The following is an 11,993-nucleotide window of genomic DNA, read 5'->3' as shown; positions in this document are numbered from 1 at the left end:
TGCCTCCCGGTATCCGTTACTCTCAGTGCTGGCAAATGTTTAATAACGGGCTCTTCTGGCAGACTGGGATGGCAGGGTGGGGGTGGGGGGGTGTATACAGATTTGTAGTGTTTGCCAGTTTCTGAGGTGTCAGTACTCCCACTAAGGCTGGTTTCAAATCATGTCAATGAATACGGAATTGGGGGAAAAATACATGTAACTGGCTCTCGTGAGCCTCTGTGAGCCAGCTCCAGAATACCACCGAACTATCCCCTTCTTCCCTTTCCTAATAGGAAGCCCCACTTGCATTTCATCAGAGCATAAGGCCACGTGGTTAGAAACTACTTTCGCAGCCTCCTTATACTGGCTATGGCCAGGTAAGTAAGATCTGATCAACAGGCTGTGAGCAGTACATCCTATAAATGAATACAGATCATCCTTGCTCTCTCTTTCCTCCTTCCTGCAGGCTGGAATGTGGTCATGGGGCAGATGAGAATAACACAATAAACATAGCAGGAGCAGTGAGTTGGAAGGAACCTGGACCTCTGGGCAAGTTCATGGAGCAGAACTGCCTAACGACCCTGGGTCAGCCACTAACCTCTGCACTGTTTTATGAGAGAGGTCAGTGTCAACGTGTATCTGATTCAAGACTTGTATTTTGGAGTCTCTTTATTATGGCAACTTACCCTGATCACTAATTAATACTTAGCCCTAGGACTACCTGGGATTTGATTCATTTTGCAGTTATCTTTACCACATCCTCCCTTTGAAGATGTCCCCAGTGACACTATTTACAATAGCCAAGACACGGGAACAACCTAAATGTCTATCAACAGATGGACGGATAAAGAAGATATGAGGTATATGTATATATATATATAATGGAATATAATGGAATACTACTCAGCCATAAAAAGAATAAAATAATGCCATTTGCAGCAACATGGATGGACCTAGAGATTATCAGACTAAATGAAGTAAGTCAGAAAGAGAAAGATAAATATCATATGATATAGCTAATATGTGGAATCTAAAAAGAAGTGATACAAATGAACTTATTTACAAAACAGAAACAGACTCACAGACACAGAAAACAAACTTATGGTTACCAAAGGGGAAGGGAGGCATAAATTAGGAATTTGGGAGTAACATAGACACATTACTATATATAAAATAGATAAACAACAAGGACCTACTGCATAGCACAAGGAACTATACTCAACATTTTGTAGTAACCTGTTTGGGAAAAGAATCTGAAAAATAATAGACACACACACACACATATATCTATATCTGAATCACTGTGCTGTATACCTGAAACTAACACAACATTGTAAATCAGTTATACTTCAATAAAAAATAAATAAATTAGTTAATTAAAAAAAGATGTCCCAATGAATCTGTCTATATTATAAGCAAAAGATTATTAGTTGGCATTGGCTGGGCGATGTAGCAGAAACCACCGCATAATCTCAATGTCCGACAAGAGCAAAGGTTGATTTCTCGTGTTACATGACAGCTGCAGGGCAGATGAAGTTCTGTTCTATGTGTCTTCACATTCTGTGTCTCAGCCTGAAGGAGCAGCTCCTATAGTAGTCTAGAGACAGAAGGAAAAAATGCTACAGTTGAACCTTGCAATGTCTCTTAAAGCTTCTGCTGGGATGTGGCATGCATCACTTCTACTCATGTTCCATTGGCCAAAGGAAGCCAATGGCCCAGGCTGACACCAAGGGGACAGTGAGGTATCCTCCCCCCACACCCCTCCCAGAGAGGCATTGCGAGTCTCATTGCAATGGGCAGACACAGATAATCCTCTTACTGAGAGTCCAGCAAATAACTGGAAATAGTAATACAACTTATCACAAGAGCCTAAAGTGAAAAACATGCATTTACGTCAGGGCAGGTGCCGTCATTTCTCCCATTTTGCAGATGAGAAAACTGAGGCTTAGAGAGGATAGGGGCCACATAGTCATATAGTCTTATACTTGCTCTTAGAACTAGAAATTTCTGAGAGGCTCATCTCAGTTTTTCTTCTGTGGGTCACATTGTTGTTAATAAAACCTGGTATAGATATTCTAGCATATCCTCTGCCTTCTATAGTCTATTTTGGGAAGCCAAGTTTAGGAGTCTGTGAAGAGCTCTCTCAAGCTGAGCATGTAGAAAGAGAAGAAAAGGCTGCGGATTATAAAGTTAGGAGATTTGGGGGCTAGTCCAGGGCTCTGCTACTAAATCACTGTTCAACTCCAGAAAGTTATTTAACCTCTCTGGGTCTCAGTCATCTGTACACAGAAGAGCTCAGAGTGTGCAATTAATAAGGTAAATCTAACTCTCAGATGCTAATATCTAATTCCACTATTCCCAGTAGAACTTCAGTGGTCCCTCTTAAGAAGCCCTGATCTTTATTTAGAAACTACCTTGGAAGATTCTCATCTATGTTCATTCATTTATTCATCCATCCATCCATTCATTCAACTCATTCATTCATCAAAGGTTTAGGGCATATCCTCCGTGCCAGGCTCTGCTCTATGCTGTGGAGGTGCAAAGACGAATCAGATCTAGTCTTTTGTCTCTGGGAGTTCACAGTCTATTAAAGGAGACAAATGGAGATACAGATAAGGGTAAAACCTGCAGCAAGTGGTCCTTAGTACAAAACAGGGTGGTCAGAAGTGTAAAGGAGGTGTACAAAGCCACTGTACCAGGCCACGGAGGAAGGAGCTTCCTCAGCCTAGGTGTGGTGCCCACATGGCTGGAGAAGAGCAGCAGAGAGGTGAATGTGATGCATTCAGATGGGGGCCTGTGGGACACGTGGGAAGGGGCATCCAGCAGGCCATCGGATAGCTGAGTCTGAGGCTGGAGGAGCTATAGGGTCAGGATGAGGACGGGGGCGGCATTCACAAGTAGCTGGTCACTGAAGCCGTATGAGATCGTGATTTTCCTTTTGTACACAGTCCCTGAACTCCTGGTGGCCTGACCTCACAGGGTGGCCGCACACACCAACGTTTCCTGGGGAGGGTCCTGCAGGGGGTTGACTAAGCTGGGTGCAACTGTACAAGTCGGCCCTGATAGCAACAAACGTGCAGCGCCAATTCCGTTTTATGGCCTTGTCTGATGCCGGAACACGTAGAGGGGGCACCAGGTCATCCTCCATGCAGCAGGCACATAAATCAGGCAGCACCCTGCTTCCTGAGGCCCCAGCCTGAAGACAGGGCCTGCCGATCTCTAACTGGGATCAATTACAGGCCATTCCTCTGCTTTCCCGAGCTCACATCCACAGACCCGTGCAGGCCTGGCCAAGGAGGCCTTGCGGGACACAGCTCTTAGGTTGTGTCCGTGATAAGACACAGAGCTCTGACCTGGACAGGGCACGGGACAGAGAGCTATTTGCCTAAGTGAAGAAGGAAACAGTGATGAGAACAGAACAACAGTCTCCAGCTTCAGTGAATGCCATGTACTATGCCAAGCATTTTATATGCATTCTGTCATTTTAACCTCACAATAACCTTCTGAAGTAGGTTCTGTTGCTGACCTTATTTTACAGATGAGGAAACTGAGGCTCAGTGATGGAATGACTTGATCAGTAAGATTGAAGGCTTGGCTTCCACTTAGGAGGTGGTGGAGCCCCAACTTTAAACCCAAGTCTGTCTGCCTCCAGAATATGAGTTCTAAAGAATGGCAGAGACAGCAGGCCTAGGCAGCCTGTCCTTTGAAGTCAAATAGGGCTGGATTCAAATTTTGGCTCTGCCGTGTCTTAACTGTGTGATATGAAGCAAGTTACTAAACTTCTGTAGCCTGGGTTTCCTCATCTGTAAAATAGGGAAATAGAACCTACCTTGGTGACATTGTTATGGAGATTGAGAATTACATATGTAAAGTATATACAAAAGTTTTATAAGCGGTAGTGTTCTCATCATCATCCTTGCCTTTTACCTTTGCTCACCACATCCAGGTGGATGGAAGAGCGTGCACAGAGGCCTGCAGGCATGAGACAAGCAGCACACTTAGAGACCTGAAAGTGATCTGATATGGCTGAAAGTGAAGGGAGGAGTGAAGGAACTGATAATTGAGCTTCAAAAAGTAGATAGAGGCTGGCTCATGCAAGGTTGCCTTTGAAACCATAATAAGAATTTAGGGCTTTATTCTGAGGTCAATTAGGAGCCACTGAAGAATTATATGCAGGTAGAGGAGTGACATAGCTGATTTTGTTTCTCAGAGAGATGCTTTAGGCTGTCTTTAGGGAGATACTTTATTCTCCCTAGTACCCCAGTGCCTACAACAGTGCCTAGGACATAGTAGGTATTCAAAAATATTTGTTGAATAGAGAGCAGACTTGTGGTTGCCAAGGGGAAAGTGGAGTCGGGGAGGGATGGATTGGGAGTTTGGGATTAGCAGATGCAAACTATTATATATATGTATAGGTGAATCACTTTGCTGTATACCAGAAACTAACACAAGGTTATAAATCAACTATACTTCAATGAAATAAATTTTTTAAATTTGTTGAATAAGTTTAATCAAAGTTACTCTTTTATCCAGGCCTGCCTGAATATGAGAAAGAGGTGTACACTCTTGCTAGCCCTGGGAAAGACAATGTATTTTAGGGATAATTGTAGTTGCTGTCTATGGAAAGCCAAGAGCAGAGACTGGAATGGGAAGATAATCCTGGATCCAAGTGGCTGTGTGTCCTCAGCAGGAAGAAGAGGTCCTCACCGGTGCAATCTGCCTGCACCTCACATACCTGCTTCGTTCCTATCTGTTGGCATCTCTCATTCTGAGTTTTGGCACATGGTAGCCTCACTGGCTCCCTCTACACTGTGAACTTTCCATCTTAGATCCTTTTAATAAGTGGCTCATGATTTGTTTCTTAGTTCAAAAGCTAAGAGAGAGAATCTAATTGGTCTAAGCTCATCTTTTCATGCAGCATGAATCTGAATGAGGGAAGTGTGAATACTTGAATAAAATCAGGATTCTGTGAGATAAAAAGAAGGGAAGGGAGATAGTTGCTGGAAAGGCAGTCAATAATGACCCCCACATTACACAAACAATGATTTAACCACAAGTCGTGATAAGTGCTTTGAAGGAGAAGGACAGGGTGCTATAAGAGAGACTTAAATTAGATTGGTGGTGAGGTAGGTTTTAGGAGGTCCGTGGATTGCCTGCTCTTGAGTCAATACTATATTACTTCGAGTACAGGCTAAGCTGCTATAACAAAAACTTCCAAAATACAACAGCTTAAATGAGATGTAAGTTTACTTTTACTTACATGAAAAGCCCAGATCTGAGTAGTCCATGGGTGGTAGGACCAGATCTATCCCAAGGAGTCATCTGGGACCGAGGTTGGTAGGTGGCTGCTACTATCTTTAAAATGAGGCTCCCATTTCTGGGTCCACAGAGCCAAGGGTAAGACCAAGAAGTTGTTGCATCACTTCTGCTCACATCCTGGTGACAAGAACTCATAATGCAACCCCTAGCTGTGGGTGGGGTGAGGGGGCTGCAGGGGAATGGAGAGTCCAGCGGGGCAGGCTTGCTCTCTGTTACAACTCTGGGGGATGTTAAAAAAATAAAGGAAAGAAGGAAAGGAGCTCACTGGGGCAAACTGAGTCTCTGCTTCAGGTACCCTGCCCTTGAGGGAGGAAATGGAGGTCTCAAATGGTACTAAATAGTTAAACGCAGTAGGGAAGGCCAGTAAGATGAGGACAGAAGATACACACTGGATTTGGCATTTGAGAACGTTGTATGGTCCCAGAAGGGCAGGGTTGAGGATGAGAAGTGAGGTTATGGAGTTAGAAGTATAAGACAACCCTTTTGAATAACTTGGAGGAGAAGGAAAGAAAAGAGAGGCAGAAACACATCCAGCCCTTCGTATGCCCTAGTTCTGCATCTGCAGATACAGAGGAAAAACTGAATCACACCATTTTACGTAAAGAACTTGAGCATCCCCGCAGTTTGGTATCTGTGGGTTGTGGGAGGGTTCTGAAACTAATCCCCTTCGGATATCAAGGGATGAGTGTAGCTAAATCTAAAACAAAGAACTGTTTGTTTGTTTGTTTGTTTTTAAGTTGGGAGAACTTTGATAATATTTACAAGCAGAAAATATTTTCAATAGTAGAGGAGAGTTTGAAGCTGTGGGAAAGAGGAGTTAGCAGCCTATATTAGGTAAGAGGCAGCTGTCAGAGCAGACAGGAGGGGCTGGGGCTGAGAGTAAAGATGCAGAGACGAGACTTGAGCGGAAAGAACATTTCTTCTGAGACGAGCAGAAGGTGGTGAGGATGAACGGTGAACTGGTTATACTGGGGGATATGGGGCGGGGGTAGAGTCCCACAGCCCCTGCCCCCCTGGCTCCATCTCCTCAGTAAACCTAGGGGAAGGTGTTCCTGGGGCAGAGGAGGTGTTGGAAACAAAACAACAGCCTCTCTAATGGGCCACCTCAGGACTCCAGAAGTCCTGCTGTGATTTCCCCTCTAAGGGAGCAGGGCACCATGCAAGGGGATCAGTGTCTCTCTCCTTTTAAGAGTGAAAAGGCAAGGCTCAGTGTGAGAGGCCCAGGCATGGACCAGCAGTCCAGCAGATCATTAAAGGGGGGTCAGAAGCAGGCCCTGCAAGGTGACCATCTGCCCAAGTGATGTCCAGGGTAGAGCAGAGCAGAGGAGGCAGCCTGAGTGGCGGCCTTGACCGATGCAGAAGCATGCCTGAGACAATGCTGGGACTCTCAGGGATGCCAAGGGCAAAGCAATCTTGTGATGATTCTGAGCTTGGCAGTCGTCCAGGTTAGGGATGGCGCAGTACTGAGCTAGCAAAACGTGTGTCCAGATGACATTGTGTCCTCCTTCGTCCTTGCAAGCTGGTGAGGCCCTTGGGTGTCTAGGTTATGCTTATAACACAAAGGGGAGAGACCATTCTCCCCTGTTCCGCTTCCCACCATTACATATTATCTAGGGAGCTCAGAGGACTGCTGGGTTTGAGGGGTCACAGGAAGGTCCAGGCACCCAATCAAAACATAAGAAGTAGACAAAAGCCCAACTGCTTTCATTTATTCACCCAGCGAATGACAGCCTGCTGTGCATGCTGTGCCCAGCAATCAAGCAGGGGGCAGTGGCCTTCCTCAGGCCCCCGGCAGCGTGGCTGTAGGCATCACAGACAACAGCTGGGTCTGGCAGGAGCAGCTGTGTAAATCTGGATCGGAAGGATAGGTCAGCTCAGCAGAGGAGTGTGGCAAGGGCCGAAGTCAGCAAGATTGCAGGGCTGCCATGGGAATATTCATTCCTGAACATAAGTGAGGTGTGTCCTGGGAACCAGTAGAACTTGGCGGGGATGCTTTGCAGGGATCTGGAGGTATTCTGATCGCTCAAAACCACTTGCACAAATGCACACAGACCCTCGCCTCTCTTCCCCTCCATCGGCAGCTGGGTTCCAGCAGCCGGTAGAGGCATCCTTCCACCTCACTTTTCCATCTTCTGGGACTTCATTGCCCAAGGGAGTGGGTCCTACATATTTCTTGGAAGTGACCTCCACATCTCAACAGGGAAGTGGGAAGAAGCTCTTCCCCACAGGAAGGTTTTGGATCCTGCCTTGGATAAGATCGGGTGAAGTAAGCCCCTTAAAGAGGGAAGGAGGCATCTGGGAGTCAAGGTTCCTGGGATCCAGAGAGAAAATGGTAGTTCATACAGAGGAACAGTATGAGAAAGAGCACAGAGGCGTGGTTGGAGATAGTACATTGAAGGAGTTCCATGGGGTGGTAGCAAAAGAGGCACCTGGTGGAGGATGGGGCTGGAGAGGAGGCCAGGGACCAGATTATGCTGCAAGATGTCACGTGTGGGGCTAGCTGCTGCTGGAAGGAGTCAGAGCCTGGCCTGAGATGATACTCACCTCAGAAGGACTTGTCACTGGAGTCATGAGATGCGTAGTAGCTTGGGATGTCTGCTGACTAATGATCCACTTCTGTAGACGGCTTTCCAGCATAAACAATGCTTGCACGATTTCCTAGTGTTGTAACTATCTACCGCTGCAAAACATACCAACCCCAAATAGCAACACTGGTTTTGTTCACAGATGTGCAGTTTGAGCAGGGCTCGGCAGGCCCACCTCTCTCTGCTCCACTTGGCATCAGCTGCGTCACCTGGGATCCTCTGTAGGCTCTGTCACTCACGTCTCTGGCAGTGGATGCTGGGACCTCAGTGGAGACTATGCGTTCGAACCTCTCTGTGACCTCGCCTTGTGGCCTGGGAGTTTTCACAACATCGTGTCTGGGTTCCAAGGGTGAGTGTCCTCAGAGTCAAGCAGAAACTTTGCTAACTTCACCTTGGGAGTCAGATTCCAGTACTTCTGCACTCTACCTGTTAGCAACTGGGTACTAAGGTCTGCCCAAGTGCAAAGGGAGAGGAATGAGACTCCACCTTTGGTTAGGAGGAGTGTCAAAAAATTGCAGACGTGTTTTAAAAATATTGGTTTGGCCAAAAAGTTCGTTCGGGCTTTCCCATAATATCTTATGGAAAAACTCAGACGAACATTTCGGCCAACCCAATACCACACCCTAGAAGTAGGTCTGATTAGGTCTACATTCCAGAAACTCTGGGTGACTTGCCAAGACCACACAGCCAGCAAGAGACAGAACCAGGTTTAACCGTGTCATACTTACACACATAAATCGAGTGCCTTCTACGCCTAGCACTTTATATCATTTGACATCGTCACTAGGATATATAATAGTCATTTTAAAAAATAGATCTTTATCGGAGTATAACTGCTTCACAATACTGCACTAGCCTCTGTCACACAACAAAATGAATCAGCCATATGCATACATACATCCCCATGTCCCCTCCCTCTTGAGCCTCCCTCCCACCCTCCCTATCCCACCCCTCTAGGTCATCGCAAACCACCGACCTGATCTCCCTGTGCTATGCTGCTGCTTCCCTCTAGCTATCTATTTTACATTTGGTAGTGTATATATGTTGATGCTACTCTTACTTTGCCCCAGCTTCCCCCTCCCCCCACCCACGTGTCCTCAAGTCCATTCTCTATGTCTACGTCTTTATTCCTGCCCTGCCACCAAGTTCATCAGTACCATTTTTTTTTAGATTCCATATACATGCATATGGTATTTTTCTCTTTCTGACTTACTTCACTCTGTGTGACATACTCTAGATCCATCCACCTAACTGCAAATAACTCAATTTCATTTCTTTTTATGGCTGAGTAATATTCCATTGTATATATGTGCCACGTCTTCTTTAACCATTCCTCTGTTGATGGACACTTAGGTTGCTTCCATGTCCTGGTTATTGTAAATAGTGCTGCAGTGAACATTGTGGTACATGTCTCTTATTGAATTATGGTTTTCTCAGGGTATATGCCCAGTAGTGGGATTGCTGGGTCATTTTTTAGTTTTTTAAGGAAACTCCATACTGTTTTCCATAGTGGTTGTATCAATTTACATTCCCACCAACAGTGTAGGAGGGTTCCCTTTTCACCACACCCTTTCCAGCATTTATTGTTTCTAGATTTTTTCTAGATGGCCATTCTGACTAGTGTGAAGTGATACCTCATTGTAGTTTTGACTTGCATTTCTCTAATAATTAGTGATATTGAACATCTTTTCATGTGCCTCATGGCCATCTGTATGTCTTCTTTGGTGAAATGTCTATTTAGGTCTTCTGACCCCTTTTTAATTGGATTGTTCATTTTTTCAATATTGAGCTCCATGAGCTATTTGTATATTTTAGAGATTAATCCTTTGTCCGTTGTTTCATTTGCAAATATTTTCTCCCATTCTGAGGGTTGTCTTTTCGTCTTGCTTATGGTTTCCTTTGCTATGCAAAAGCTTTTAAGTTTCATTAGGTCCCATTTGTTTATTTTTGTTTTTATTTTCATTACTCTAGGAGGTGGGTCAAAAAAGATCTTGTGGTTTATGTCAAAGAGTGTTTTTCCTATGTTTTCCTCTATGAGTTTTATAGTGTCTGGTCTTACATTTAGGTCTTTAATCTATTTGGATTTTATTTTTGTGTATGGTGTTAGGGAGTGTTCTAATTTCATTCTTTTACATGTAGCTGTACAGTTTCCCCAGCACCACTTATTGAAGAGGTTGTCTTTTATACATTGTATGTTCTTGCCTCTTTTGTTGTAAATTAGGTACCCATATGTGTGTGGGTTTATCTCTGGGCTTTCTATCCTGTTCCATTGATCTATATTTCTGTTTTTGTGCCAGTACCATACTATCTTGATTACTGTAGCTTGGTAGTATAGTTTGACGTTGGGGAGCCTTATTCCTCCAGCTCTGTTTTTCTTTCTCAAGATTGCTTTGGCTATTCGGGGTCTTTTGTGTTTCCATACGAATTGTAAAATTTTTTTGTCCTAATTCTGTGAAGAATGCCATTGGTAATTTGATAGGGATTGCACTGAATCTGTAGATTGCTTTGGGTGGTATAGTCATTTTCACAATATTGACTCTTCCAATCCAAGAACATGGTATATTTCTGCTTCTGTTTACGTCATCTTTGATTTCTTTTGTCAGTGTTTTATAGTTTTCTGAGCACAATTCTTTTGCCTCTTTAGGTAGGTTTATTACTAGGTATTTTATTCTTTTTGTTGTGATGGTAAATGGGATTGTTTCCTTAATTTCCCTTTCTGATTTTTCATTGTAACTGTATAGGAATGCCAGAGATTCCTGTGCATTAATTTTGTGTCCTGCAACCTTACCAAATTCATTGATTAGTTCTAATAGTTTTCTGGTGGCATCTGTAGGATTTTCTATGTATAGTATCATGTCATCTGCAAACAATGACAGTTTTAATTCTTTTCCAATTTGTATTCCTTTTATTTCTTTTTCTTCTCTGATTGCTGTGGCTAGGATTTCCAAAACTATGTTGAGTAAGAATGGCAAGAGTGGACATCCTTGTCTTGTTCCTGATCTTAGTGGAAATGGTTTCAGTTTTTCACCATTGAGAATGATGTTTGCTGTGGGTTTGTCATATGTGGCCTTTATTATGTTGAGGTAGGTTCCCTCTATGCCCATTTTCTGGAGAGTTTTTTTTTATCATAAATGGGTGTTGAATTTTGTCAAAAGCTGTTTCTGCATCTATTGAGATGATCATATGGTTTTTCCCCTTAATTTGTTAATATGGTGTATCACATTGATTGATTTACATATGTTGAAGAATTCTTGCATCCCTGGGATAAATCTCACTTGATCATGGTGTATGATCCTTTTAATATATTGTTGGATTCTGTTGGCTAGGATTTTGTTCAGGATTTTTGCATATGTTCATCAGTGATATTGGTCTATAATTTTCTTTTTTTGTGATATCTTTTTCTGGTTTTGGTATCAGGGTGATGGTGGCTTCATAGAATGAATTTGGAAGTGTTCCTCCCTCTACAATTTTTTGAAGAGTTTGAGAAGGATGGGTGTTACCCCTTCTCTAAATATTTGACAGAATTCACGTGTGAAGGCATCTGGTCCTGAACTTTTGTTTGTTGGAAGATTTTTAATTACAGTTTCAATTTCATTACTGTAATAGGTCTGTTTATATTTTCTAATTCTTCCTGGTTCAGTCTTGGAAAATTGTACATTTCCAAGAATGTGTCCATTTCTTTGTGGTTGTCCATTTTATTGGCATATAGTGGTTTGTAGTAGTCTCTTATAATCCTTTATATTTCTGTGATTTCAGTTGTGATTTCTCATTTTTCATTTCTAATTTTATTGATTTGAGTCCTCTCCCTTTTTTTTTGGATGAGTCTGGCAAAGGGTTTATCAATTTGTTTATCTTCTTAAAGAACAGCTTTTAGTTTTATTGATCTTTGCTACTGTTTTCTTCATTTCTATTTCATTTATTTCTGTTCTGATCTTTATGATTTCTTTCCTTCTACTGACTTTGGGTTTTCTTTGTTCTTTCTCTAGTTTTTTTAGGTGTAGGGTTAGACTGTTTTTGAGTTTTTCTTGTTTCTTGAGGTGAGATTGAATTGCTATAAACTTCCCTCTCAGAACTGCTTTTGCTGCATCCCATAGGTTTTGAGTTGTCGTG

General features: G+C 43.2%; 1 pseudogene; it reads left to right on the top strand.

Moving 5' to 3' along the window:
• The first annotated feature begins 348 nt into the window (after window positions 1-348).
• LOC131767232 (toll-like receptor 12) overlaps window positions 349-11,993 on the top strand; it is a 36,147-nt pseudogene continuing 24,502 nt past the window's right edge.

This window comes from Kogia breviceps, chromosome 1 (assembly GCF_026419965.1).
Source record: "Kogia breviceps isolate mKogBre1 chromosome 1, mKogBre1 haplotype 1, whole genome shotgun sequence".
Classification (NCBI taxonomy): Eukaryota; Metazoa; Chordata; class Mammalia; order Artiodactyla; family Physeteridae; genus Kogia; species Kogia breviceps.
Note: the sequence above shows the minus strand (reverse complement) of the source record. Positions and strands in the feature narration are given on the sequence as shown.